A 27,128-nucleotide genomic window follows, 5' to 3' on the forward strand; every position below is an offset into this window, starting at 1 on the left:
AAGATTAAACAAGTGAGACCAATATCAATGATCATTTTTTATAGCATTCTTTTGAATGAATACACTTTTACAACATATTTTCCTCCTAAAATGATGTGTTCAGGCAGAGGCCCAACGTTGTAAAAAGACACATAATTGGCACTCAAAGAGGTCTGAGTTATTGCCTGGTTGGTGTAATTTTACACCTGTCACTGCCTATATATTTAGAAAGGGTGAAAAAACCAGTCCTGGAGGTTCTTCGCTGCTGCTTGCCTTCAGGGCGTGCTGACAGCCTCGCTGAGTTTATAGCCCTGCCCTTGCGCAACGCGGGACCTGCGGAGCCCGAACCCAGAGCTCAGCTGAGGCAGCTTCTCAGGGGGCAGCAAGCGGCCTCCAGCCACAGATAGCACAAGAGCAGCACAGCTTTCCCATCTCCTTTTGCACCCCATGGGAGCGTTGCTGATCCCCATCCCGAGGTGCCCCCCTCCTCGTGGAGCATCACCTGCAGGAGTGCTGGAGGAGGGCAGCAGGGCAGCCTGCTGAGATAGCCACCTTCTCAGCAACTTCCAGTAGACAGTTTTGTGTTGTTCTTTCCCTCCCATACCAGGGATTTGCTTAAGGTACCTGGCCTGTGGCCTCAGCTTCTTTTCTTGAGCTTCAAATACACAAATAGAAGAATGGAAATCCAAAAGTGCTGCCAGCTGGGGCTGCTCAGCCAGCAGTGGCATTTATCCACAATAACAGCAATGTCCAGTCTTTCTTAATTTACCTTCTGATGGCTGTGAACAGAAGGCTGGATGGGGCAGGTACAAAGCTTGTCCATTGCTTTTCAGCCCCAGTTGGTGGGTTCCCCTGGCCAGAGGCAGATGCCCCAGCAGGAGCTGGAGAGCTGGTGCTCAGCTGTGGTGCTCTGGGAGCATTCTGCAGGTGTTCTGACCCAGGGAGGCTGGGGGAAGCAAATCTCACCTCATGAGCCCAGCTGTGCTAATCCCCTCTGCAGAAATGCTTGTCCAGGTACCTTTGGGCCCTAGGTGCTGCATCTTAATCCTCCTCCTTCATTTGACCCAGATGGATGATTTGGTTTTGATTCTTCTTCTTTTCCTAGTTAGTCACAGGATCACAGGATGTTAAGGGTTGGAAGGGACCCAAAGAGATCAGTGAGAAACAAGGCAGTTGCCTATAGAGCTCCAGTGATTTTCCTCAAAAAAGCTCTTGTGTGCTGCAGCTGACTCCAGATACTGCTTTTTGCTGATGCAAGCTGAGGCAGACCTGCTGAGGGCAGAACGTTCAGTGTGGGCAGAGCAGTCTCCCATGTCAGCCTGTTGTCCATCAGAGCCCTCCTGTGTTTCCCAGGCAGGTTGTTGTCTCTTTCCTTCTTCCCTGATGGAGCTCAGGTTTGCACGGCCTGAGCAGAGAGGGTCAAGCTCCAACTGTTAACTTAGACAACTCATTTGACAGAAGTTGGTCAGGCTGCTGTACTAGGGTGGAAATTCAGGGTGCCAGCCCTCTTTAAAGTTTTCCAGCGCTGGAGACAGACAAGCCTCTCTGGCTGTAGAGCTGTCCCATCTCAGAAAACAGGTTGGGCAGTCAGACCCAGTCAGTTTGACTTTAAAATCATGATATGTTGTACAAGAACTTATCTTGGATACTTTTCCCTCTCGTTATCTGTGAGTCACTAATTACATTAATGTCATCTTTTCCAGTTGAGATTGGTTTGTTGGGGTTTTTTCTTTTCCTGTAGTGCTGAGAGCAAGAAAATGGTGTCTTGTGAACTGACATTTGCATTTCTTGTGTGTCCAGATGGCAGGTTTCTAAGGACACTGAAAATGGCAGGACCCTTGTGGCAATAGTCAGGCTATTAGTGGATCCCCTGAGGCCAGGGACTAGCAGTATTGAACAGCAATTCTGCACACAACATGTTTTGTCCCTCCTCAGCTTGAACTTTTTTGTTTCCTCTAGCCATAAGTCACCTAAGGAAAGGTCTCACCCTCCCCACGTCAGGCACTATCACCTTAATTTTATATTTTATTCACACCTGTGATGAATATTGAAGACACAGATCTGGGGGTTAGTTTCTATCTGTAAATTCTAGCCTAGAAAAGGAGGGAGACTTGCAAGCCCAAACCACCCAAAGTCAAGAGGGGGCCTTCGAGAGGGAAAGGTTTTCCAGAACAAGCTTCCCCATTGTGAAAGGCTAAAATTATTGCTCTCCTGTGATTTATAGTGCAGAGGCCTTCAGTCGTACAGAGCACCTGGAATATTCAGCACTACCTCAAACAGAGGCGTGTTGTTGTTGCTGCAGCATATCACTGCAGAGCGTGTAGCAGCAGAGTACCTACACCTACTTTACACACCAAGAGATCACCCTTAGATGTGCTACTAATGTTTGTAAATGTATTTGCTATTGTTGGCATCATTTACCAGCACAAAATGAATGTTGCCACAACAAAGCCCTCTGGCTGCTCCATCAATTACTCCTCATTTTCTAGCTGTGACTTATATCTGCCTGCATCTTCCCAGAAACAATGAATGATGAATGATGAGAATCATTTAATTTATGGCTTCACCACAAACGAAGCCTTAGGTTACACATGTGTAATCGTTAGCATGGCAACAAAGCCACTCGGAGAGCAAGGCTCTTCACCGAGCAGGAAGAACCAGTGCTGACTCCTGCCTGCCTGCAGCACTGCTCCCCAGCCGAGGGCTGGCCTGTTTCCTATGCACTCCCTAGAACACAAAAAAGCCTCCTGTGAGAGAGTCCAGACCATCTTCACCCTCACCCACTTGTGTCAGTAGTTAAAGCGTACTTCTTAGCTCAGCTGCTTGTTTTCTTTCTTCCTGACCTTCAGTTCAGCCCTTGGGGTGCTCCTGCCTCTTGAGTCCACAAAACCAGTGATGGGTGGTGTTTGCTCAGTGATTTGAAAGTGGTCTGCAGGGCAGACCAGCTCTGAGCCCTGCATCCCTCTGTCCCATGCCAGTTTTCTTTCCTGTCCCAAATCTGCACACTGCATCCCTCAATCTGTGGCATATGAAAGAGGGAATCTGCACGAATAAGGTGTGGGACCAATGCTTGAGAGACCTGGAAGTGGTGCCTGCTCTGCTCCTGTTCTACTTCAAATATTCAGACACTTTGGACCTGAAGTCTGGATCAGGGTGCTCTGTATTCCTCTAGATCTGTCCTTTTGCCCTCCGGATTAGTCACGAGGCAAATAATTGACACCTTCAGGTACGGGTGGGTACCTGTAGCTCTGTTATCCTAACTCTTAAAAGCAGTCCTGAATCCCTTGCTTTTTTAAGCCTAAAGTTAAAACCATTCTCCCCATTCTCTGACTTCATGAGTTTGCAGGTTAATTTTTCTTCTTTCAGGGACACCTAAACACTGAAGCAAGTATGGCCAAGGCTGTGCTGAATGATTTCCAAGTGAAAGTGATGCAGTTGCAATAGAAAGCAGCAGGCCATTGTTCCCACCTGTGACCTTGCAGTCTCTGGCACCTGGTTCCTGTTGTGCAAGTTTCTGTGCTGCCTGTGTTTGAACTCACTTCTGGTGTGAAGCCTTCCCTTCTGCCACTGCTCTTCCAGGTGACCTCTCAATGTGCAGTGTATCCAGACCACATTTAGGACACCTCTGCCTTTGGTTTCTTCTTTTTTGCCTGTTCTTTTTTGCTGACTAGTGAAACTTGTTTCACCTCAATTAGAGCCACATCACAGTCTGGGGAGGGGATGACATTTGTTGAGCTGTACACACTCTGTGAAACCACCTCTGCAGGCACAGAGCAGGGCACTCAGGCCCCTTCATTTTACAGAAGACATGTGATGAAGATATAACAGAAAGACCACCAGAACATAACAAGAGATAAAGGCCCTATCACTGGAGCCCCTAGCTGGATTCCCCTTGTCACAGAATCACAGAAACATCCAGGTTGGAAAAGCCCCTCAGGATCACCAAGTGCAACCTAGAACCCTACTCTACAAGATTCAGCTTAAACCATAGCCCCAAGCACCACACCCAAACGACCCTTAAACACATCCAGGGTGGGTGACTCCACCACCTCTCTGTACAGCTCATTCCAATCCTTGACCACTCTCTCAGTGAAAAAACTTTTTCCTCATATCTAGTCTAAACCTCCCCAGCCTCAGCTTGAGGCCATTCCCCCTTGTTCTGTCTGCAGTTCCTATGAGAAGAGCCCAGCAGCAGCCTCTCCACAGTGTCCCTTCAGGTAGTTTTGACAGCAATGATGTCTCCCCTCAGCCTCCTCTTCCTCACACTAACCATCCCCAGCTCCCTCAGTTGTTCCTCATAAGATCTATTCTCCAGGCCCTTCCCCAGCTTTGTTGCCCTCGCTCCAGCACCTCCACATCTTTCCTGCATTGCAGTGCCCAAAACTGATTACAGTACTTGAGGTGTGGCCTCGCCAAAGCTGAGTACAAGGGGACAGTCACCTCCCTGCTCCTGCTGGCCACAGCATTTTTAACACAAGCAGCCTGTGCAAGAAGACACAGCCATGGCTGTAGCCATTGGAGATGGAAAGGTTAATGAGATACCAAATGCAGTGCTGGGAGAGGCCAAGGAAGATTAGGATTTATTTGCCTTTTTTTCTCCTCACAATCTCATCCAGCCTCTCAGCACCATTAGTAAATACCTCATGCTACCACAGGAGGATTTAACATTGCAGAGGCTGCTTCTGGGAAGCACTGCATGCCCCTGGAACCAGCCCATGTCTCAGGCTGCCTGTCCCCAGCAGCACTGAGCATGGCACAGGATTGGGCTTCCAAGTTTAGATCAGCAGGGACAGTTCATTGCAGCCTGAAAGTCAAAACATGGAGCTAGAGGAACATACACAAGGGGGAAAGGGCAAAACAGTGCATGTCAGGGTGCACTGCTGGCTGAGGCTCCCTAGGATGTAATCATCACCTCTGGTAGCAGGGACAAGCATTTGGTCTCAGGGTTGTTTTTTTTATCACCAAAAGGAGGCATGGAGTTCTGCACAGAATAATATTAAGGGTTGATTGATTGCAGATTAAGAGCCTGAATAAAAGCTTAATGACGTCAATGGAAAGATTCTCATTGGCTTGAGCCGGCCCCAAGACACTGTTTGACTGATGCAACAGGATTGTGGGGTTTTTTTAAATGCAATTGTTATAATGGAAAAGCTCCTGTTGGACAGAAATATCTCATAGGAGCAGACTGAAAAAAGAGGCCTGGGACCAAAGGACAGATTTAGCTGCCCAGGATTGGTGTTGCAGCGCGGATGTGAGTTTCTGTGACACTCGACAGCAGCATCCCTTGCTCTGCATCGTGCAGAGGGAAAGCTCAGGTGTGGTAGTGTTGGACCTGGGAAATTCCCCGTGCAAGCTGCAACAGATCTCCTTCATACAGTAAATGAAATGTGCTTTATATTCTTCTGTGCCTCTGAGGACCTGGCTGTCACTGGGGAGATCTTGACCTGCCTACAGGGATCCTCTTACATCCATAGATGTTGTGCTGAGGGATTCGGCTTAGTCAAGGACTTGTCAGTATGAACTAATGATTGGACTTGATGATCTTGAAGGTCTTTTCCAATCTCTGAGATTCTATGATTCTGTGATTACCCTCCTTGCTCACAGGAGCATGCCATACTTGGCATGGAGCAGGAAGTCTGCCCTCTTGTCTGTAACATACATTAGCCCTGAGAAGCACCCATAAATACATCCAACCTGATTTTCCAGGGTATTGTCCTCTTTCTTCAAAGCTAAGGAATTTTCATGAAGTGTGGATACATCTGGGCTCAGATCGAGTCAAGATCAGCATAAAAAGATTATTTATAGCTCTGCATCGACATTTGTTTATTGTATAGATGATATCACCATGCCAGACCCTTGCTTTAACTCAACATTTCCCACTTTTATTGCATTTGTGATCCTGTATATGGCCACAGGACAAACCATTAAAGAGGATTGCATGAAGGATAATGAGTACCATAATACTTTTAAGCCTTGCATATACTTTTTTTAGCTGGACCCAAATTCTTTTGATCTGCTGAGCGAAGTTGCAAGACACAGAAAATGAGGGACGTGGAATGACACATTTGCTTGTAATCTCAGCTCTCCCAAATCCCCCTGCTGTACCTGTGTTCCCCTTTTCCTCACTAATGAATTCTGACACGGGAACAGATGTTGCTCTGTGAATTCCCTGACATTATTTTATTTCCCAGCAATGCTGCTTCTCCAGATTGGTTTGAGGTAAATGCTCAAATATGCTGACCTCTTTGTCTTGTCTTTCCTTTTCGCCCTCCTCTTGCTGTGTAGGGTGGACTCCATCCTGTATCATGCAGGAGTGACAAGGGATTACAAGTTCTTAGAATAAAGTAGTGGTCAAGTCTCTATTATCTTCCACAAGCTAAACATTCTATTATGAGGAGAGCCTTAGGAAGCTGGGGCTCTTCACTTTGGAGAGGAGGAGCCTGAGGGCTGACCTTGTTTATGTTTATCAATATGTGAAGGGTGAGTGCCAGGAGGCTGGAGCCAGGCTCTGCTGGGTGATGCTCAATGCCAGGACAAGGGGCAATGGGTGGAAGCTGAGGCATAGGAAGTTTCATTTAAACATGAGGAGGAATTTTTTTCACTGTGAAGGTGACAGAACACTGGAACAGACTGCCCAGGGGGTTGTGGAGTCTCCTCCTCTGGAGATATTCAAAACCCAGCTGGATGCATTCCTGTGTGATCTGGTATAGGTAATCCTGCTCTGGCAGGGGTGTTGGACTGGATGAGCTTTCAAGGTCCCTTCCAGCCCCTGATATTCTGTGATTCTGTGAATTTATTGAAGTGAGTGTTATGTTTTGTTGAGGTTTGGGGCAGGGGGGGAGTTGGTTGTTCTGTTGTTGGTGGTTTTAAATCCTGCATATCTCTGCTCTATTTGCAACTTTGCTACCAACTTTACTGATCCTACTTGTAGCTGCCAAATTTGGAGAGCAGCTTTGCACTGCTGGGCTGTCCAGTCCCCCAAGAACTCTCCAGCATTGCCAGTCTAGGTCCCTAAACTCACCAAGGACCACCCAGAACAGCACTGTCACTGCTCCAGTCAGTGATGGACTTCCCTTCCATGTTGAGTTGCCATTGCACAAGCAGCAAGCCAGCACAGTCTGTTTCTTCTCTGGGGCTGGGGTGTTGCTTTATGTGACTTTACAGTTTTGCTTGTAAAACACCTTCTTTGAGTAGCTGTAGGAAGCAGCCTTTCTACCAAGGGGCTTATTAGAGCCATGTTTTCTTTCCATGCCCAAAACTGTATGGAAAAGAGGGGTTTATTTGTGCAAAGTGGGAAATGGATTGCACTGGCTCTGAAATGTTTATGGAAGGGATTTCACTAGCCCCAGTCTCAGACTAATTGCCAAATTAAGTTGCCTCAGTCTTCTTCAATGAGTAGCATGAAATGTGTTCATACTTGAGGCCCAAACATTGTGGCACAAAATCATTTCATGCCTCTGTGCAGAGGACCTGCCAGTGGAGCTGGAGGCTACACAACACAGTAAGGGTGGCCCTGCTCTTTTCATCTGGTCCATCTGCCAGCTCAGAACCCATGCACTGTTTTTTTCTTCCTCTTGAACAAGTCCTGTTCTTCTCCCCACTCACCACTTTTCATTTTCCTTCTGTCTCCCTCTAAATTTACAGAACTTCCACATTTTTATGACGTCTTGAAAGCTTAGGATAACAAAGGGAGAAGTGAAAAAATAGGGGAAAGTGCTACCCTCTGGCCACCACTTAGTTTATTATATCTGGCAGCAAATAAGAAACTCAAAGCTAAACTACCAGAAAGATGAAATGCTTGGAAAACATTCCACAAATGGTCAAAAACTTTTTGAAATGTTCACCTCAGACTTTGAGAAATTAAAACATTTTTTATTCCATTCTGGATTCTTACTGCATCCATTAAAAGTCATAACTGTTTAGATCTGAACTGCCCCTCCTGGCGTGGGCTGCAAGAGAAAGGCTCAGGAGCATCTGTGTGGGTTTTCTGGCTGGCTGTCATTGGCAGGGAGAGGTGTGGCTGTTTGGCTCCCAGGGGAAAGGTCTCGGCGGACAGACCTGGTGGTTTCCCAGAAAAATGCATCCATTCAGAAGCAATGATTGGAGCTGGCCTGCCCTTTACCTTGTGGCCAGCTCTAAATCCATGCACTTTTCCTCTCTGCTGGTCTACCTGCCCACAGCAAAGCACAGCTCCAAGGGGCAGGCACTGAGTGCAAACTCCCTGTCCCTTCCGAGCGGTGCGTGTGTGGGATTCATGACTGGCAGGAGGCAAAGGCTCTGCACTGCCTTTGGGAGTCTCCCTTGCTTTCAGATTTGAATTTGCCTGTAGCCCTCTCGAGCAGATCCCTGCTGCCTGTGTAAGCCAGGACACACGCTGCCTGAGTGGTTGCTGTGAGGACTCCTCACCTGATGCTGCAGCATGTGAGTGGTGTGGAGGGCTCAGCTCAGCACTGCTGGGCACCAGAGCCGACACCACCAGCTAGCCATGAATTAAGAAGGGTGTATCCAGCAGATTGAAGGAGGTTCTCCTCTGCCTCTGCTCTGCCCTGGTGAGAACTCACCTTGAGTACTGTGTTCAGTTTTGGACTCCCCGGTTTCAAAGGGACAGGGATCTGCTGAAGAAGGTCCTCCAGAGGGCTACAAGGATGATTAGGGGACTGGAATGCTGCCTGATGAGGAGAGGCTGAGGGCCCTGGGGCTGTTTAGTCTGGAGAAGAGAAGACTGAGAGGGGATTTAATAAATGTCTATAACTATCTGAGGGCTGGGGGTCAGGTGAGGGGACAGACTCTGCTCACTGCTCCCTGGGATAGGACAAGGAGCAATGGATGGAAGCTGCAGCACAGGAGGTTCCACCTCAACACAAGGGGGAACTTCTTGACTGTAAGGGTCCCAGAGCACTGACACAGGCTTCCCAGAGAGGTTGTGGAGCCTCCTTCTTGGAGACTTTCAAGGCCTGTCTGGATGCATTCCTCTGTGACCTGAGCTAGATTGGACGGTTCTGCTCTGGCAGGGGGGTTGGACTCAATGATCTCTTTGAGTCCCTTCCAACCCCTAACATCCTGTGATCCTGTGATCCTGCTGGAATGAAGAGCCACAGACATGGAACCCTGCCCTTTCTGCTCTTATGAAAGAAGCTTCCTTGAAACTGTCATGTTTCGCTTTATGCACTGTGCTTGTGCAGGCACCCAGTGGAGCATCCTCCCTGGCTCAGGTGTTCCCAAGGCCCTGTGCAGCTCCATGTGGGCAGTGCTGGGTGGGCAGAGGTGCCCACACTGCTGGCCACCCTGAGGGCTCTCATTTGCACCAGTGCCACTGTGCCATGCCTCACACAGTGGGATAAGAAGCAATGCAGCCCCATACTAGCATCACTATTGTAAATAGGTAGCATGGAGGACAGCTTTCCTTAAGGAGCCCTCTGGATTCACAGCTGCCTGCCTGTAAGCACTGCAAATCCAAGCTCAAAAGCCTTCACTTCCCTAAAACTGAGGAGAGTTTTCCTTGAGTAAAGAGTTGCCATAAAAACTGAGCAAGCTCTTCAGGATCTGCCCTTCTGGCATCTTCTCCTTTTGTCCTGGCTGCTGCCTATATGTGCTCAGGGAATAACTCCACAGCTCAGTTTTTGCTGCATTTGGTTGGTAGCTTTCCAGCATAAGATCATATGTGATTTGGCCTGGAGACACATCATGTGGCTTTGCAACAGAAAGGGTAGTTTGCCAATTGTAGGTATAATTAACAGACCAGAGAAAAACCCCAAACAATAGCTTCAAGTAGCCTCAAGCCAAGCTGTGAGTAGAATATTAAACAGACTACATTTTTTTCAGCGTGTACAGAGAGAACTAAATCTCTGGCTGGGGAGTGGCTCCAGACAACCTGAGGGGAGCTTTGAAAGGCTCATTAGCTTGCAATGCTGAGATCTAAACTTTGGATTTGTGGGGGCTGTTTAAGCCCCAGGAGCATTTTTGGGCTTCCACAATTTTGACTCAGCCTGATTGCTCCTGTGCTTACTCGAGAAAGAGAGAAGATGGCAACTGCTGACATGAGGCTTGTCGACGGTTCCTGACAACCTGCCCTGCCTTCAGGATTAATAGGGTAGTTGTTTGTGCACATAGGATACTCTCTTGGGGATCCAGGATATTTGGGTTTGGTTAGCGCCATTGCTATGGATTCTGTGCAGCCTGGCTTCTCAAGGCTGCACAGTGGGGATAGGTGGCAATCCCTTTGCTCTGCCTCGTGTCACTGAGCATAAGGATTCCAAAGGAAAAAAGAAACTCCTCTGGCAAAAGAGGCTGTCAGGTCTCCATGCCACTTGGCACACAGAAACACTTGCAGCAGAATTAACCAGGCACTATGGAGAACTCTGTCAGTCAGGCAAAGAAACACAGCCTGAGCTTCAGGGCAGGACAGGGACAAAATACCAAACCAGGTAACAATAATTATGTGCATATGAAGTCACAGAAACATGGGCTACTCAGTTCAAAAGAGATGTTGAGGTACTGGAACGTGTCCAGAGAAGGGCAACGAAGCTGGTGAGGGGCCTGGAGCACAGCCCTGTGAGGAGAGGCTGAAGGAGCTGGAGTTGTTTAGTCTGGAGAAGAGGAGGCTCAGTGCAGACCTCATTGCTGTCTACAACCACCTGAAGGGAGGTAGCCAGGTGGGGTTGGTCTCTTCTCCCAAGCACCCAGCAACAGAACAAGGGGACACAGTCTCAAGTTGTGCCAGGGGAGGTCTAGGCTGGATGTTAGGAGGAAGTTGTTGTCAGAGAGAGTGATTGGCATTGGAATGGGCTGCCCAGGGAGATGGTGGAGTTGCCATCCCTGGAGGTGTACAAGAAAAGACTGGATGAGGCACTTAGTGCCATGGTCTGGTTGATTGGACAGGGCTGGGTGCTAGGTTGGGCTGGATGATCTTCCAACCTGGTCGATTCTATGATTCATAGGACAATAAAGGGGAAGATCCTCCAACAATCTTGTTGCCCTTCCCACTTCTCCAGAAGTCCTGCTGTTCCCAATGGGTACTTGTCTGACCTGCTTTCAAAGATGCTCACTCCCTCCCTCATTTCCATGCCTTGTTTATGAAAATGGCAAAATGTAATGACAGAAGACTGGAACAGGCTGCCCAGGGTGGGTTTGGAGTCTCCCTCTCTGGAAATATTCAAGACCCACCTGGATGCATTCCTGTGTGATGTGGTATAGGCCATCGTGCTCTAGCAGAGGGATTGGACTGGATGAGCTTTCAAGGTCCCTTCCAGCCCCTAACACTCTGTGATTCTGTGATTCAGTGCCTAGCTGAAACCAAACCACTTGCTTCTGCCCACAAAGCTTCCTACCCCACCACAGGATGAAGTGCACTCCATTTCATAAACTTATTCTTGATGAACCCATGCTGGGTGCTGTTTGTTCCCTTGCTATTGATTAAAATTTTCCAGAGGATTAATGTTCACTACTAGAAGTCAAACTCTTGCCTCTTTGTGACTAATGTGGCTCGTGGTAGTTACCTAATTGCACCAAAGACTGATATAAGAAAACAAAACCCAAACCACCCCACAAAACAACCCCAAAAAACCCCACCAACAAATGTAAAGTCTTCTGCCAACAGCTGCAACCCTCTGGAGCTGTGAAGCAGGGTTTTCCTTGACCTTTTTCTTTCTATACATCTGTCTGTCACATGGATGCTTCTTTCTCTGGATGTCTCTTGGTAGCTTCTGCTTCCTGTGTGCTGTGATCTTCTTTGTTATATCTTCAGGAAGGATCTGCATTTAGTCAGCCCTATCAGTTTGAACAATGAAGATGCTGCTTCTCTGATGAACTCTGTATGAACTACAGCACAGGAAGTTCCACTTCAACATGAGGAAGAACTTTATTCTAAGGGTCCCAGAGCACTGGAACAGGCTCCCCAGAGAGGTGGTGGAGTCTCCTCCTCAGGAGACTTGCAAGACCCATCTGGATGTGTTGCTATGTGACCTGGACTAGACTCTATGGTCCTGCTCTGGTACGGGGGTTGGATTGGAAGATGTGCAGAGATCCCTTCCAATCCCTAACATCCTGCGGTCCTGTGAAGTCATTGTCCTGAATGCTGTAAGCCATCACCTACAAATTCACAATGGTCCTATTCTCTTTTGCCTCTCTCTTCCCTCAGCCTTGCCTGTCTTTTCCAGACTTTATGCTAAACTCACACAATGCTGTTTCCACTGGTTTGGGTTTCCCTGTAGCACCCAAAGCCACAGTTTTAGCCAAGCTAGTCACTTCCCTAATTGGGATGTTTGTCCTTGTGCCCTTACTGTCACTTCTTTGCAGCAATGCCAGCTCTCTCTGGCTTCTTCTCTTTCTTCCCTCCCCTGGAATCTGTCAAGCAGTCATTTTCTCCATTTATTTACCTCGGATATGCAGTCCCTGTTGACACACTGTCAGAGAAGTTCTGTGCATGTCCTGAGGGCATACTTTTTCATTACTATTCCCATAAATTATAGATATCTATTAAAAAAAAAAAGTCCAGACACAAGATTAAAAAATGTAAATCTTTTGCTTGTCTTCATTAACGATTCCATATAGACTGGGAATGTTTTCAGCCTGAGTCTTAGAGATGGGAGGGGGGAAGGAAAATTAAACATTCATTAAAAAAAAAATCACAGGCCCACAGGATGTCAGGGGTTGGAAGGGACCCAAAGAGATTATCGAGTCCAATCCCCCTGCCAGAACAGGACCATACAATCTAGCTCAGGTCACAGAGGAACACATCCAGACAAGCCTTGAAAGGCTCCAGAGAAGGAGACTCCACAGCCTCTCTGGGAAGCCTGTGTCAGTGCTCTGGGACCCTTAGAGTAAAGAAGTTCTTCCTCATGTTGAGATGGAACTTCCTGTGCTGTAGTTTACATCTGTTGCCCCTTGTACTAACCCAGGGCACAAGTGAGCAGAGGCTGGCCCTGTCCCTTCTTTCCTGACCTCCAGACCTCAGATGTTGATAGACATTGATCAGATTCCCTCTCAGTCTTCTTCTCTCCAGACTAACCAGCCTCAGGGCTCTCAGCCTTTCCTCAGCAGGCAGTGCTGCAGTCCCTTCAGCATCCTTGTAGCCCTCCCTTGGACTCTCTCAAGCAGATTCCTGTCCCTCTTGAGCTGGGGAGCCCAGAACCAGCTGCAGTATTCCAATATTATATAAATATAAATGTAGCTTTTCAGACCTTCTGGTAAAGTTTAATGGATCTGAGTTCCTTAGACACATGTTTGTCATATAACTATTGGTAGAAACATTATATATACATATATATATATATATACACACACCAAAATTTGCTTGCATTCCTATAGAGATATTTTGTAAGGTGTGAGAAGGATGTCCTAAGTCAACAACTGTCCTTTGCTTTCAAAAGCTGAAACAGGTTCTCATGCAAATAAAAGAATAAGCCAGTAAGTGAAGGTTACCTCAGTGCAGGAAAGCAACAGCCAATGCAGGAGTTAGGTTTTTTCTTTCATTACAGAGAGCATTTTACAACTTTGAAGTTTCTTTCGTTCCAGAAAGAATATTGCACATGGATCCTAATTGTAGGGGGAAAAAATACATGATGGCTAAAACATCTTGTGCTAACAGAAAGGAAGGCTTTGAGTGAAGTAAGCTTTTGGGAGGAGGTTATGGTTTATAATACAAAGAATAAGGAGGATGATATCCAAGCAGAAGAATGTTCAATGTTATTAAAATTTTATTTCCATCTTCTTTTTTTTTCCCTTCAGTTGATTTTGTTGTCATTAAAAGGCCAAAAGTATTCTCAAGACAGTTAACTACAGTCAGCATTTTGCAAGAAAAAAATCTTTCTACTGGCAGACTTCCAGCCAGGTCTCCATTTCAGTTCCATAGAGCATCCAATTGATTTCCCCTCTAGTTCCAGTCTATCAGATGCACTGCAATCTGTGCCATGCTGCCTCTTTAACGTGGATGACAAATCCTGTTACAGGACAAGTTCTTGTTTCCAGTTCTCTCTGTGGAATTTTGTAGTTGCTACCCACAACCTGAGGTCCAGATTTTGGTGCTCTTAGTTTTTGTGTTGTGACATATCCTACCTGATGCTTGTAACTACAAATCTGTCAGGGTGACAGCATGCACAGGGACAAGTCATCTGGGCTATGAGCACATGGGTGTTCGTGTCTCAAGCTGCTATTTGGTGGCCAGTGTACGTGCTCCAGGCCCTCTTGCTAGCTGCCCACAAAAGGCAGCAAGATCTGGCTGTGAATCCTGAAGTGGAACTCAGCTCCCAGAGCCAGACATTCACAAGGACCTCTAGAGGTGAAGGTATCAGAGTTTCTACTGTTAGTGATGATCTGGGCAGTATATCAAAGGAATTGTGGAGCTTTGGGTGACTACATGTTGGCATCCAGGTGAAATGCTTCTCAGCTTGTGTATTGACCATAGTGGGGATTAGGCACCTAGGTTGCCTCTGGGCATAGGCACCCTGATCCATGAGCTAATTGTTTCTTACTAAAGCAGTCTGATCTAGGAATCATGAATCTTTTCTTCTACTGCAAACCTTCCCCTTGCACACAACAAAATAGCCTGAAACCATGAGTTAAAAATCCCTCTTTTCTAGTTCCCTTATTGGATGATCAGAGCTGCTCTGTCGTGATACTTCTCACAAACACACAAATTGGAACTGAGGATTGAAGAGCTAAAGGTGGTTCAAAATGAGTTTCAGGCAAGTCCCAAACTTTCAGTGGCATATTAAAGTTGATAGTTCCAGTCTTTGAAGGCTTGAGGATTATTTCTCTCTCCTCATATCATTTCATTGTTTCAGATAGAAACAGTACAGCATAAGGAAGCTCAGGCTGCTGCATGCTTAAAAGTATCACCAACCCTTAAACAGAGCAAACAGCAATTCTTGCACAGCAATACCTGCAAGAAGGACTGGAGAGTGCATTCACAACTGCTTGTCCTCACTGGTTCAACTTTCTTTCCCCTTACTCAGAAGAGCAACTAGCATGCTGTGTACTGAAATACCAACATTCACATACTTACAAGCTACTCATCAGGCATTTTCCACTGCCTCCTCAGAGCTTTATGTGGCACTGGCTTAGCACAGATTTGATGTTTCCCTGGTCTGAAGATGAACAGAGAAAAATTGCTGAATAAACTGCAGTCTGAAGGAGCAGTAAGACAAAGGGAGTATTTTCTTCCAGTGCAATAGCTGAACTCACACATGGACAGTTTGTGCCAGCAGATTGAGACTTCAAGAAAGATCAGTGCCAGTTGTATGACTCCTAGCTACAAAATCCCCCTACACATCCATCTGGAGCAGCTCCAGGTCTGAGTGATCATAACTTCAGCATCTTTCATCTCGTGTATGCCTGTCCTACATCTGCCAGCAGCAGAATAAACATAGGGGTTTGCAGAAGAGAGCATCTGAGTATTCACTTGGATGATATTTTGGTGCCAGTTCAATGTTCCCATATTTTTTTAACTAATAAATACCTCCATGAAGGAAACCTTAAAAGAAAATGGTTCTTTACTTGTTTGATTACTCGGCAATTGTAGGGGGAAAGGGATGCCAGGACACCCACTGCAAGCTGTCTGCATGGCAGTCAGCTGAGTGCTTGCTTTTTTGAGCAAGCCTTTTTTTAATCACTAACTAAAGGCCATTTAACATGAAGTTTTCAACTGTCTCAGCTGCTCATTCAGTGACTCCATTACTACTATTCTCATGCCATTCAGTTGCAATGATGAATGAGAGACAAACTGTTTTATCACTGGCAGGAAGATTGGAATCAGAATGACATTCTGATAGCAGTGTGTGTGTAGATCCAACTGCCTACTGCCTGAAAGAGAGGCAGACAAGACAGCACAGGACTTCCTTGGACAGATAACTTGCTGGAGAATTCCCAAATGCATGACAGGAAGCTGCCAAAGACCTTGCTGTGGGAAATTTGTTTCTAAGATTTGAGCAACAGAAATCAACCAAGACCCATAACAGTGATTCAAGACTTGGGAGGCATACGGAATGGTGAAAGAAATTCAAGTCATGTTGTGACTTGTGTCATGTGTGGGGGGTAAATCTTTTAGTTGGTGGCTGGAGATGATAGAGTATCAAATGTTTATGCAAGAAGGACCTATCTGAAACACTGAGAAACACCTGCATTTCAAGAGAAAGCCCAGGTCCATGATGAAAAGCTTGACAGACTGAGTTGTGCCTTGCCTATGTCTGCAAATTCCTGCACAGAGCATGGATTGCCCTTAGCATGCATGGGGAAAGCACTGAATACTCCTCTCACTACCCAAAATGTGCACGACAGTAACCTTTGTCATTTACTACAGCAGAAACTTGAGTCCACAGCTATTCCCTTCTGGTGAGATATTTATTCTAATTGGCTTGTTCTGGAAGTCTACAAACAATCAGTATCTACCTCCTAGCAAGAGCTTTGCATATTCACAGCCATGCCTGTATCATCCTCTGACAGAAACAGTCAAGGCTTAAGATGATTGCACAGAGCCTTTTGCCTCAGAAGTCCTATCTTGATCTACACTTAGTTGCTAATGGTGGCACAGCCAGCTCAGGGGTCTCCCACTGGCATAGCAGAGACACCTGGGGAGCTGAAAGGGATGGTAAATCCCCACTTGTATAACCCACCTGGCAGTGCTTCCACAACTTCTCACAGCTGCAATACTGATGGCATCATCTTCCAGCGGTAATGGTGATCTTTTTACTCCTTGAGCCCTGCAAGCCAACAGCAACTGCAGGGAATACAAATCCCAGAATGCAAACTAAAGTTATTTCACCTCCTACATCCACAGGACATTTATCATGAGGTCTCCCCTCAGAGAAACCAAGGGGATATCAGCTTGGACCCTGAGCAGAGACAGCTGCCTGCCCCACACCAGCACCTTGAGGCCCACCAGTCCCCCCATGCAGTTGAGCCATGCCAGTAGAGCCCAGACTGAGTAAGCACTTAGATGGTGACTGATTAAACAGGGGTTATGGAGTATCCAAGCTGGCTGCCAAAATGCCTCATGATTAATCAAAATCTTTTAAAAATGCAGGGAATCTGAGTGCTGCAAAGTCTCAACTCTGTTCTTCATCTGCCAGGAAGGTAAACAAAGGAGCCCACTCCACACCAGAAGTTAACCAGCTTGAGAGACCCTGGTGCCAGGACAGCCCTTGTAGCCTTCCCAAAACAGATGCCTGTCTCTGCTAGCCACTGGTTTTCACTCTCTTCCCAGCATCTCCTGGAGCACATCCCTCAGGCTGTCCCCTCTGCATCTGGCCATTACCTACCACCCCCATGTGGCTGTGGTCCTAGGGGCTGTCTCCAAGGGCTGCCCTGGGAGATGCGTTGCACAGCAGTGATAGATGCACAGACACACAGCAGCAGAGGGACAGGACCCCTGGAAACACATGGCATAGCTCAGGCATGGGACACGATCTGTTGGCTTACAGCCATGCAGTACAGTGCTTTACACTGAGTGAAGCCCAGCTCGTTTTGTTCAGAGGTTCTTCCATGTTTCTTCCCTTCTCTCAAGTGAAAGAGCTTGAAATATTCTCCTCTCTTACATGGAATGCTCCCTGATGGCTCCAAGCATGCCAGGAAGAGGGCAGCTGACAGCTCTGCCATGTATTCCAAGATGCTAAGACCAGAGATCCAGCACTCAGCATGCCTCAAACACAGAGGAAGTGCAGAGGAGTTGCCCTTAAATTAGGAACCAAAAAGGTGTCATTTTGGACAGGAAGACAGAGCTGGTAATACCAGTTTTATTTGTGGTGGGCCTGTCTGTAAATCAGGGAGAATGCAATGCTCATGATGACAGAGTCCTCTGCCGGGGCTGTTCTTGCACTCCTGACTGTTCCTTACAGCGCTGCAGGACACCAGCACCACACTGAGCAGTTTGCTAATGACCATCAGCTGCTGCGCTCTACCTAACCCCTGAGCTGCGTTTTGCTGCGTGTGCAGGTGTCCTTTACCCCTACCCAGTGCAGGCAGTCATGAGATGCTGGAAGCAGAAGCAGCATGAATGCCAGCCCTCACCCAGAGCCAAGGGCCTTGTGAGGTCTATTTCTGCCCACAGCTGCCTGAAAAGCAGGGAGACACTAAAAATGCTCCAGCATGTCTGGATTGTGCTTGCTGGGTAAGCAAGCACCAAGGCAGAGTATGGCCTTTTTTCTTTCAATAATTTAAGTTTACATGTCAGTGCTTTGAAGCTTAGAACAAGCATTGTGGGCTGGTAACCTTCTGGGTGGCAACACACACGTTGGAAAAGCCTCAGGCTTGTGAGCGAATGACCTGTGCTCCTCTGCAAGACCACAGCCACTGACAGGCACCTGCAAGCTGCAGCCTTCTGAGCCCAGAGCTGCAAGGGGGCAGAGCCGTGTTGCTCTGGCATCACAGGCACTTCTGTCTTCAGGGGGTCTGCCTCCTGCGTGCCACATTTCCCACAGCACCTTCTCAGTCACAGCTTCTGTGACTGCCCTGCTTGAGGTGCATCTTCACCTCACAGAAAGCCAGAACCGAAATGAGAACATATTCTTTCCTGAAGCTTTGTTAATCTGCAGAGGGAGCCAGACAGGAAATTTGCACATTGGTCCTCACTGACACTGCAAATAATATAAACTCCTTATTTCCTCTACAGCTGGCTGGGAGCTTGGCCCCTTCAACACAATGGGGGGAAATGCAATTTTCTGTTTGTTGTGTTGTTGGAAGTTCTAAGTTTTACAGCTGCTATTTGACTCCCTCTGCTTTCTAGAAGAGGCTCTTGCTTCTCCCCCTATGCAGGTGACCTCCCAAAAACTAAACCTTTGGAGGACCTGATGCAGAATCCCAGGCACTCACACCAGTGCTCACAGCGGGTGCTGCCTCTGGAAGAAGCAGATGAGCCAGCAGCCTAGGCTGCAGCTTGTGCCCCAGCCCTCCTTGCTCCAGCTTCCCAACAGAGCCAACCCCCCCCAGGGAATCCCCCAGAAGATGATGGAAAACAACAACACTGATAAAAGCTGATCTGGATGAGCCTCAGATACTTGCCCCGTGGTAGAATTGCTTGTGGTTATCCCAGGGACCATCCTCCAGACAAGTGCTTTGAATTACCTGTTTCCAGCTCTCGGGAACGGCCAGGAGCAGCTTTCTCAAACACCTTAGCTAGCCAGAGCCAAGCAAGTAGCTCTGCCACACAGATAAAACCCTGCCCAAGCTGCCTGCAGGCACCTTTCTGCAGGGACACAGGCTGGAGGAGCAAGCAGGAGGGCAGGGCACCACGCACCAAGACAGATGCCAACTCTGTGGAGGCACCGACCAGAGGCAGGACCTTGTGGGCTGCAGTCCCAGGCACTATGCCGAGGTACAGAGCCAGGCAGCTCTACAGTCGCTGGTGGCAGCCCATGGGATGGGCACCTAAAAGCCTCCAGGTCTGTTCCCATGTTCTCAGGGTACAGCAGCATTTTGTTATCAAACCTCTCCCTGTAGGAAACTTCCCCCACAGCAGGGTTTGAACTGGCTCTCATTATCACACCTAGACTCCAGCCTGCAGACTACTAACAGCAGCCCAAATTAACAAAGTGCTCTGTGCCTTACTGTAATAACCTTGGTTAATGAAGCTGGGAGAAGTGTCTGATCACAATAGGGCTGCTGTGTATACACAGGCAAGATTAATAAGCCATTGTTGGGCCCAAGCTAAGTCAATAATGTGGAGCTGATTGGAAGCCAGGGCAGCAGGCAGGTAATCATTAATCTGGCTGTGTGATACCGAGTTTAAAGACCAGATGTTACTGGAACTCCTGCAGATGCATGGGACGTCCAGGAGGGCACGGCAGCCGCTGTTACCTTACACCCCTGCATGCAGAGCAGGAAGAGCTGCATTCTTTGTGATTAACCCAGCTTGAACTTCGAAATCTGAGTCCCAAATGTTTGCAAGAGAATTGCAGCTAAGGCAAAAGCCTTGGGTTTGAAAGGTCCCTTGGTTATACAGTATGGGACAAGCTTCCTATGGCAGTCCGAGGCAAGACCCTTCAGCTCCTGGGACCTCACTTCCCCACATTCAGCTCTTCCCCAAGCATATTTCCTTTGCAAGTCTTAATTCCAGGGAGAATGAATACTGGTGTTTTAGAAAAGAAAGCACAGGAAGGCAAAGCCAAGGAATACCAAACCCTTAACACTGAAAGTCTGAGTTTTCACTTATTTCAAAGAGCAGCACAGCTGGTCACAGAGGTAGCAAACACTGCCAAGTTCAGGAGTTTTTGCCTAAATAGTTGGGTGGTGCTTTTGTTACCCACCTCCTACTCACCAGCTCCAGTATTTCCCCCCACCCTCTATACTTGTCTTTAATTAGCTGCAGTCACTTGAAATATTGTACAAGGCAGCACTATGGTGCAGCTTTGCAGCTACAAACTTATGTTAAGAAAGGAAGTTTTACATTCTGAGGCTTCAACAGATTCATTTCCCTCACATTGGTCAGTCAGTAAAACAAGTCCCTTTCCTTTCCTCATCCCAAAGCATCACCAGGGTCTCCAAAAAGAGAGGGAAAGAAAGGGGTGTCCTGGGTGATGTGCCCACCATGCAGGCAGGCATGGGGACTCCCACTGGCCAGCTCCACCACTGCCCCTTGCTTACACAAGTCCCAGCCAGAGCAGACTACTTATTTTACCCTTGTGAAAGCGCTTTAAATTAAGAATAAAATATTGGTTTACCCTCTGGCCTGCTGCTCAGCATAGCTCCAGTGTTAGCTCCCATAACTATAACAAACTTTCTAAGCAGAGAGCTTTTAAGCTCTGCTTCCAAGCCAGGCTGGATAAGGACAAACAAGCTCCGTTAGGAGCAAGGGTCAATTCACTGCCCCTCTGCCTCTGTCAAAGATGGACATGCTGCTCCCAGGAAGCTCACCAGAGCATGCTGTGGATGAGTGGTATAGAGGGCATCTCCTGGATGGACAGATAGCTGCTTCCCAAGAAGGTTGAGAGACAGAGCCTTGTCCCTTGTCCTTCCACTTTGCAGCTCACCCTGCAGTGGCTAAGCAGGGTATTTGTCTCTGTTTGCCTGGAGAGAGGGGATATTGTAATGACTTGGAACCAGCAAAAAGGCTGCAGTGTTTCAAGCTGTGTAGTTTGAGTGGGTCACTTCCCTGGAAGAGGGTGAACTTAGGCCTGCTGTGGCTGAGAACAGCTCAGGTGTTCCCAGCTGTGCCACCTGTGTGGTAAAGAGGGCTGAAGAAGTTGGTTTGGCAAGATGACAATGGCTGGGCAGACTCTCCAAGCTGGGGGGGGCAAGTCTCTCCATCTTCTTTCCCAAGAGCACAGCCCTGGCAGCAAGCAGAGCTGGCAGGAGGGCAGGGAGGTGATGGAAACTTTCCAGGAGAGGGTTATTAAAGAGACTGAACAGGCCCTGGTATATCCAAGCATAAGTAAACGCAGCAGTGTCAGGCCTGAGTGCCCTGTTTTGTCTCATGACACCACCTTCACAAACATCTCAAACATTTGTTTTCCTTTGTGCAGCCTCACATGCCACCACCCAGCCCCAACAAATACAAGCTCCTCAGTTTTTAAGCACAGCCTTATGTGGAAATATTGTTACAAGGAGCTGCAGCTCAACTCCTGGCATGAAGATAAAAAAGAGCAGAGGAACAGCAGGCAAGTGAGAGAACAGGGAGAATAGATACTGCAAGAAGCAGGGACAGGAGCAATTGCACTGGTTCCTGGGAGCCCCATGGGGAGAACTGAGTCCTTCAGATGCTGAGAAACTGAGGTCTCTTAGGAACATCTTGCTGTGGAGTTAGTAAAAGCTGGTTTGTGTCTCTCTGAGCTGAAGTAGGCATAAAAAACGAACAGGTGAACATTGAGGTAGTGAGCTGTGCTGCTGCTCTAGCACCACCTGCACCAAAAGGAGCTGCTGTGCCACAGCAGGGTCTGTCTGGTGGGACCTTGCAGAGCTGCAGTGAAATGTGGGGCCAGTAACTCTGAGTACTTGGACATGCATCTGCTGTGCTCGACATCTGAACAGGCCTTGGGCCAGAGAACAGGTACTCAGCATTCTCCAAAATCCACCCCACTCACAAGGCATCCCCACGTGTCATCCCAAACCACCAACGGCTTTGCGCAGTCTTAGCCTTCTTAGGAGACTCTAACGCCAAGGACCACGATGCTGGCTGCAAGCAGCAGCTGAGGAGGACCTCATGAACACCCAAAGCCGTGGATTTCACTGAGTTTAAGGGCAGATCATCAAACTGCCTGCAGATTAGGCATACAGCCAGTAAACTTTTGCTACTTGCTTGTCACTTGAGCCCACAGGCATGAATTAACCAAAAGCAAATGAATCCTCAGGGGACAGAGCTACCAACTGCCACCAGCAAAAAAGCAGGACGGACCCTCCTTAGGACCACACCCAACTGCTTGCCCAAAATCTCCTGGTAAGGGAACCAGGAAATGTCATCCTGATGCAGGGAAAAAGACATGTCCAGGGAAGACAGGGAATCCTCTGGTCATATCACATCCCATCTCCAAGAACTGCAAGGTTTTCCCCACCCGTGCCATGCTGTGGATCCTTCCCAACATTCCCCTGGAAGCACAGACAGGAAAATTGTGCTGCACCAGCCTTGCCCTGGCTATGTGGGAGGAGAACTTCTCCATTTCTTTGATGGGACTCCAAGAGACCCTGCTAGATTTGAGATTCCTAACTTGCTTCAGCCTGATGTTAAGCTCTGACTAAGGCCCTGGAAGCTGCTGCAGGAGTGATGACCTCAGCCCTTGTCTGAGCCACCTGGCCAAGCCCATGTCTGCTACCCTGAGGCCATCCTCAGCATTTATCTCCATTTCCTTTTGCAAAGGGCAGATGATTTGAGGGAAGGGGAAGCTGAACCACCCACACTGTCAGTGGGACCATCTGTCAGCTGTGGGGGTCACAGTCTCACATCTGCAGAGCAGGGGGGGGTTGTCCTGGGCCTGACCACCAACCACCCAGGCCTCTCGTGGTTGCAGACTTGGCAGCTGGCATTAGCTGGCCCCACCACACACATCTTTCCTTAAATATTAGGCTTTCCAGGGTGTTGGGTTTAGCTGTTGCCTTTGGCAGGTTTCCTTCATTGCCTTTAGCAGCAAGAACTTAGGGATAGGAAGGAAAACTTGAGGACACTGGTGACTTACTGCAGTTCTCCTACTTCACCTCACTCACACGTGCCACCCTCTTACTAGCACGACCAGAAATGGGGCAAGGTGGTAAGGACTGGTGTTCAGGGCAATATACAGCTGTGTCTGCCTCCTTGCAGAACATCTCCAGGTCTTTGTGGTTTGGTTTTCTGATGCTATTCAGCAACTTCTTGGTAGGATGAAATGTGGGGCAGATCAAGAGGTTCATGTTTCTCTGTTGGAGAATACATACAGAGTTTTTGTCCCTCTTAACACTGCAGGTTGGCACTTCAAAATCCCTTCTCAACTGCCAAAAAAGCAGAAGTCAGATCCTCTGATATCAGTGGATATCAGGTTGCTCGCTGTCAGCTTCTGACAAACCTGCTCTTGCTTCTACAGCTACATTGCAATGTTTCAGCCACATAAGTACACGGCCAGAAGAAAGAGGAAGAAGAAGGAGCTGGAGGGAGGTTGAGAATGAAGGAGAAAGAAGATTAATTTCTTCCCAGCAGAGTTTTGAGCTGTGAACATGGGGTTTTACCCCCACCATTACGATTTGGGCTGAAGGTTTGTAGCAGCCATGTAAGGCCCCTGCCTGTTTCTGAGACAAATATGCAGAAGCAGAAATAAATCCATAAATATTCAACCAAGCCAGCAGACACTCACCAAGGCCACCCAGCAAGCTGGCTTTTATTCCAGACCATTTTCCTGATCTATATTTAAGCATGTCTTTCACCATGGGGTGCTTGGCTCCAAGAGGGACCACAACCAACCACTGCCACGCTGATGGCAGAGCAAAGCCTCCTCTGCTGAGGTTTCCTGCACTTCTCTGGCCAAGTGTCCTTCAGACACAGATAGAGAGCTCCTCAGGGTGGAATATATATGGGAAGAAAGCTCTTTGGCAGGGCTGACTTCCCTACACAGTAGATGGGCTTCAACTTAGTGCTAGCCGCTGCAAGGTAACTGCTGAGCAACTCCTTCCTATTGCCATTCCCTCTAGAGCAAGTGAAGAAAAATCATTTGCCCTGCATCTTCATGACCTGAAGCTCCTGTGACAGGACATGATCCCACCCTGAGAGGCTTTGTGGATTTTGTTCCAGCTAACTGAGAGGAGGAGTGTCTTTGAGCCTGTTCTACAGGCCTTGGCTTGTCTTTTGGGAGCTCCCAGCGTAGTCCAAACCAGCCTCATCTCCTGGGTTTTACTCTGCCAATGAAGGGCTGCACACAGACACTCGCTGTTCCCAGTTGCTGCTGATTCAAGACCAGTTAGTGCAGCTTTACAGGAGCAGGGGACTGAGTCCTCTCCCAGGACTGCCACCTGTTACGCACAGTGCAGGCTCTGGAGTTGAGCTGCAGAGGCATCCGTCCACCCTGCTCATGCTGCAGCTGCCTCCCCAGCACCATCTGAGGATCAGGCGAGACAAGAGCACTTCTTGTACTGCAGGCAATGTACACAAAGTTACAGGAGAGTTTCTGTCTCCAGGAACCTGCAGGCTAAATTAAGACAAGATTGCAGTGAGAGATGTCACGAGAACTGGCAGCACAGAGAAAGGAGGATGGGAAATAGGAAACTTGCTACAGTCTCATCCTTCTTTTAGCACACTGCCTTTTTTGTTCAAAGCAAACTTTCCTGTTTCCTGGAATCATCTCCCAGCACATCCCACTTCCCCCCTGTTTATCTGTCAATACCTAGTGCTTAAATTGCATCTCTAGATCCATAATGCATCAACTTCACAGATGGTATCAATAAGCAGTGGGTACCTGCAGAGTTGTGGCACAGAGCATCTGGCTGATTGCACTGCAGGAGGACACCTGGAGCTGGGGTTGTTTTCCCAGAGGCACACAGGCAGGACGTATCCAAGACCTTTCTTTCCCCCCTCTGTTCCTCCTCCTCCTCACCATCACATACAATATTTTTAGGACTCCAAAGCCTGGACAAGCAGAACATCACAATGTCAGCTGAGGGAAGATGCAAATCTCCTGAAATAATTGTTAATAAAAAAATGCTGAGTGCCTCTGGGTGCCACAGTTTGTGGGTGGCTGCCTGGCTTCGGCTTCAACAATCCACACTTAAAGGGAAATTGTACAGCCTTAATATGTTCCAGATGCTCCCCTAGTCCCAGATGAAAGCTCTGTCATAGTTTACTCTTAATATTTTTGTCAGCAGCAGAACTTCAGTGTACTATCCCATCTTATTAGTAGCCACTATTAGTCACGAGAGAAACTTCCCTTAGGAGTAATCCCTGGGTCACTCCTTGAGTGTCCTCCCTCGCTGCTTAGTTAAAACATGAACTGCTTGTTGTGTCTCAAACTTGTCTATAGAATGCAGCTATACACTGCTGGATTTACCTGATGAAAACCATTTGCTTCTAGCAGCCAGACTCTAAAAAAAAAAAAAAGGAAATAAAATTATGCTCTGCAGTAACAATGGTTGGCTTTGTAACAGCTCTCTGGTGGAATGAAAACAAGGGACTTGCTTTGAAAATAAACCTCCACGAACTTGGATCAGCAACAAGGGACACGAAGGCTCACTGCAAAAACAAGAAATGCATTTCACGCTGTTAAACTTTGATCGGTTGTTGGTTTCTCACAAGGAAAATGGTATTTAAGCATGGCAATTTGGATCCTCCACAGTGACCTGATTGGAAGGAAGGGGTTTGGGAGGAAACAGATTATCAAAGCACAAGCCCTCTGGATGGACTTTGGAGGACCTTCCTTATTCAATGAAGAGAAGCAAGAGTGAAAATAATGTCCCTGCATGATAGACTCCACATGATATTCAGTTAGTATGCAAGTTGGAAGCTCTTACTTTTTTTTTGTGGTTCCACTCACAACTGTCTCTGAAGATTAACCTGGATTTTAAGACATCAAGTTGGTTGCTCCTTGCTTTTGCCTTACTGCCTTCTTCACACAGCTCTGGAGCTGCTGACAGCAGCTGAGAGGAGCAACAGAGACACACACATTCCACATGCTGTGGCCAACTCTTAGGCCAGCTCCTCAGCACTAGCAGAAGGATTCTGTTCTTTGGACAAAACAAAACAAAAGCATTTTCTCAGCTAGAGCAGTGGTAGGAATTCAGTTTAGTGCACTGGGACTTGGTGAGGGTGATGCAGGTCTAGTCCTGGTCTGCGTTGTCAATGTGAACAGGCTGAGGCTATGAGCCACAGCAGCAGTGATGCCTTTGACACGTGGGACATTTCCATCCTGGATCAGATAAGGGAAATGGTTTACAGCTTGATGGGAGCCTGTGCAGCTGCTCTGAAGGAAGAGAAAGTGGTCGCTTGTTGTCCACACGTAGCCGCTGTCTGTGGCTAGGTCCATCACCCAACAACTCCCCACCCCCAGCAGAAGCAGAAGGTAAGAAGACCCACGGGTTGAAATGGAAACAAATTAAATAAAGTAGGCAAGTTAATAGCAATTTCAATACCAAGTCTATAAAACTAGTCACCTGGCAAAGGTGCAGCAGTCACGCTATCCGGGAAGGCAGTCCCCAGGAGCAGGAGAGAGTGGTGAGGAGAAGCCCAAACAGGAAGCTCTGAGAGAGGGTGCCCCTCCTCAAACTTCCCCCTTTATACTGAGTGTGATGCTGATGATCAGGTATGCACCAGCAGCCAACTCAGCTCAGCTGTCCTGGCAGCCCATGGCCTGGGATTCTGTGCCAGCAGAGTCTGGACACTGGTTTTAAGCAAAGTCTCTGCTGGGCAGTACAACCCCAGGCTGTGGCATTGCCACCACAGCCTTTTCCTGTTCCATGACCCAACCTTGCAGATGCCCCCAGCAGTGGTGGATCATGTGAACCAGCAGTGTTAGACAGGTGGGATCTGGCTGTGGCACAGTGGGGCTCGGCTGTGCAAGTCAGGGTTGGGTTTTTTTAACCTTTTCGAAAGTTTCCTTTTAAATTTATAAACATACTTAGAGCAAGACTTAAAGGACAAGCTAAAAAGAGAACAGGGAGAAAATTGCCATCCAGAGGCAGCATTCAGACTACAGCCATAATGAGATAAAGGTTTGTCGTGTTTCTTCTGTACTGTAGCTGCAGCTGTGGTTATACCTTCATGATGAAGGGGCCAGCGG

This window comes from Pogoniulus pusillus, chromosome 23 (assembly GCF_015220805.1).
Source record: "Pogoniulus pusillus isolate bPogPus1 chromosome 23, bPogPus1.pri, whole genome shotgun sequence".
Taxonomy (NCBI): Eukaryota; Metazoa; Chordata; class Aves; order Piciformes; family Lybiidae; genus Pogoniulus; species Pogoniulus pusillus.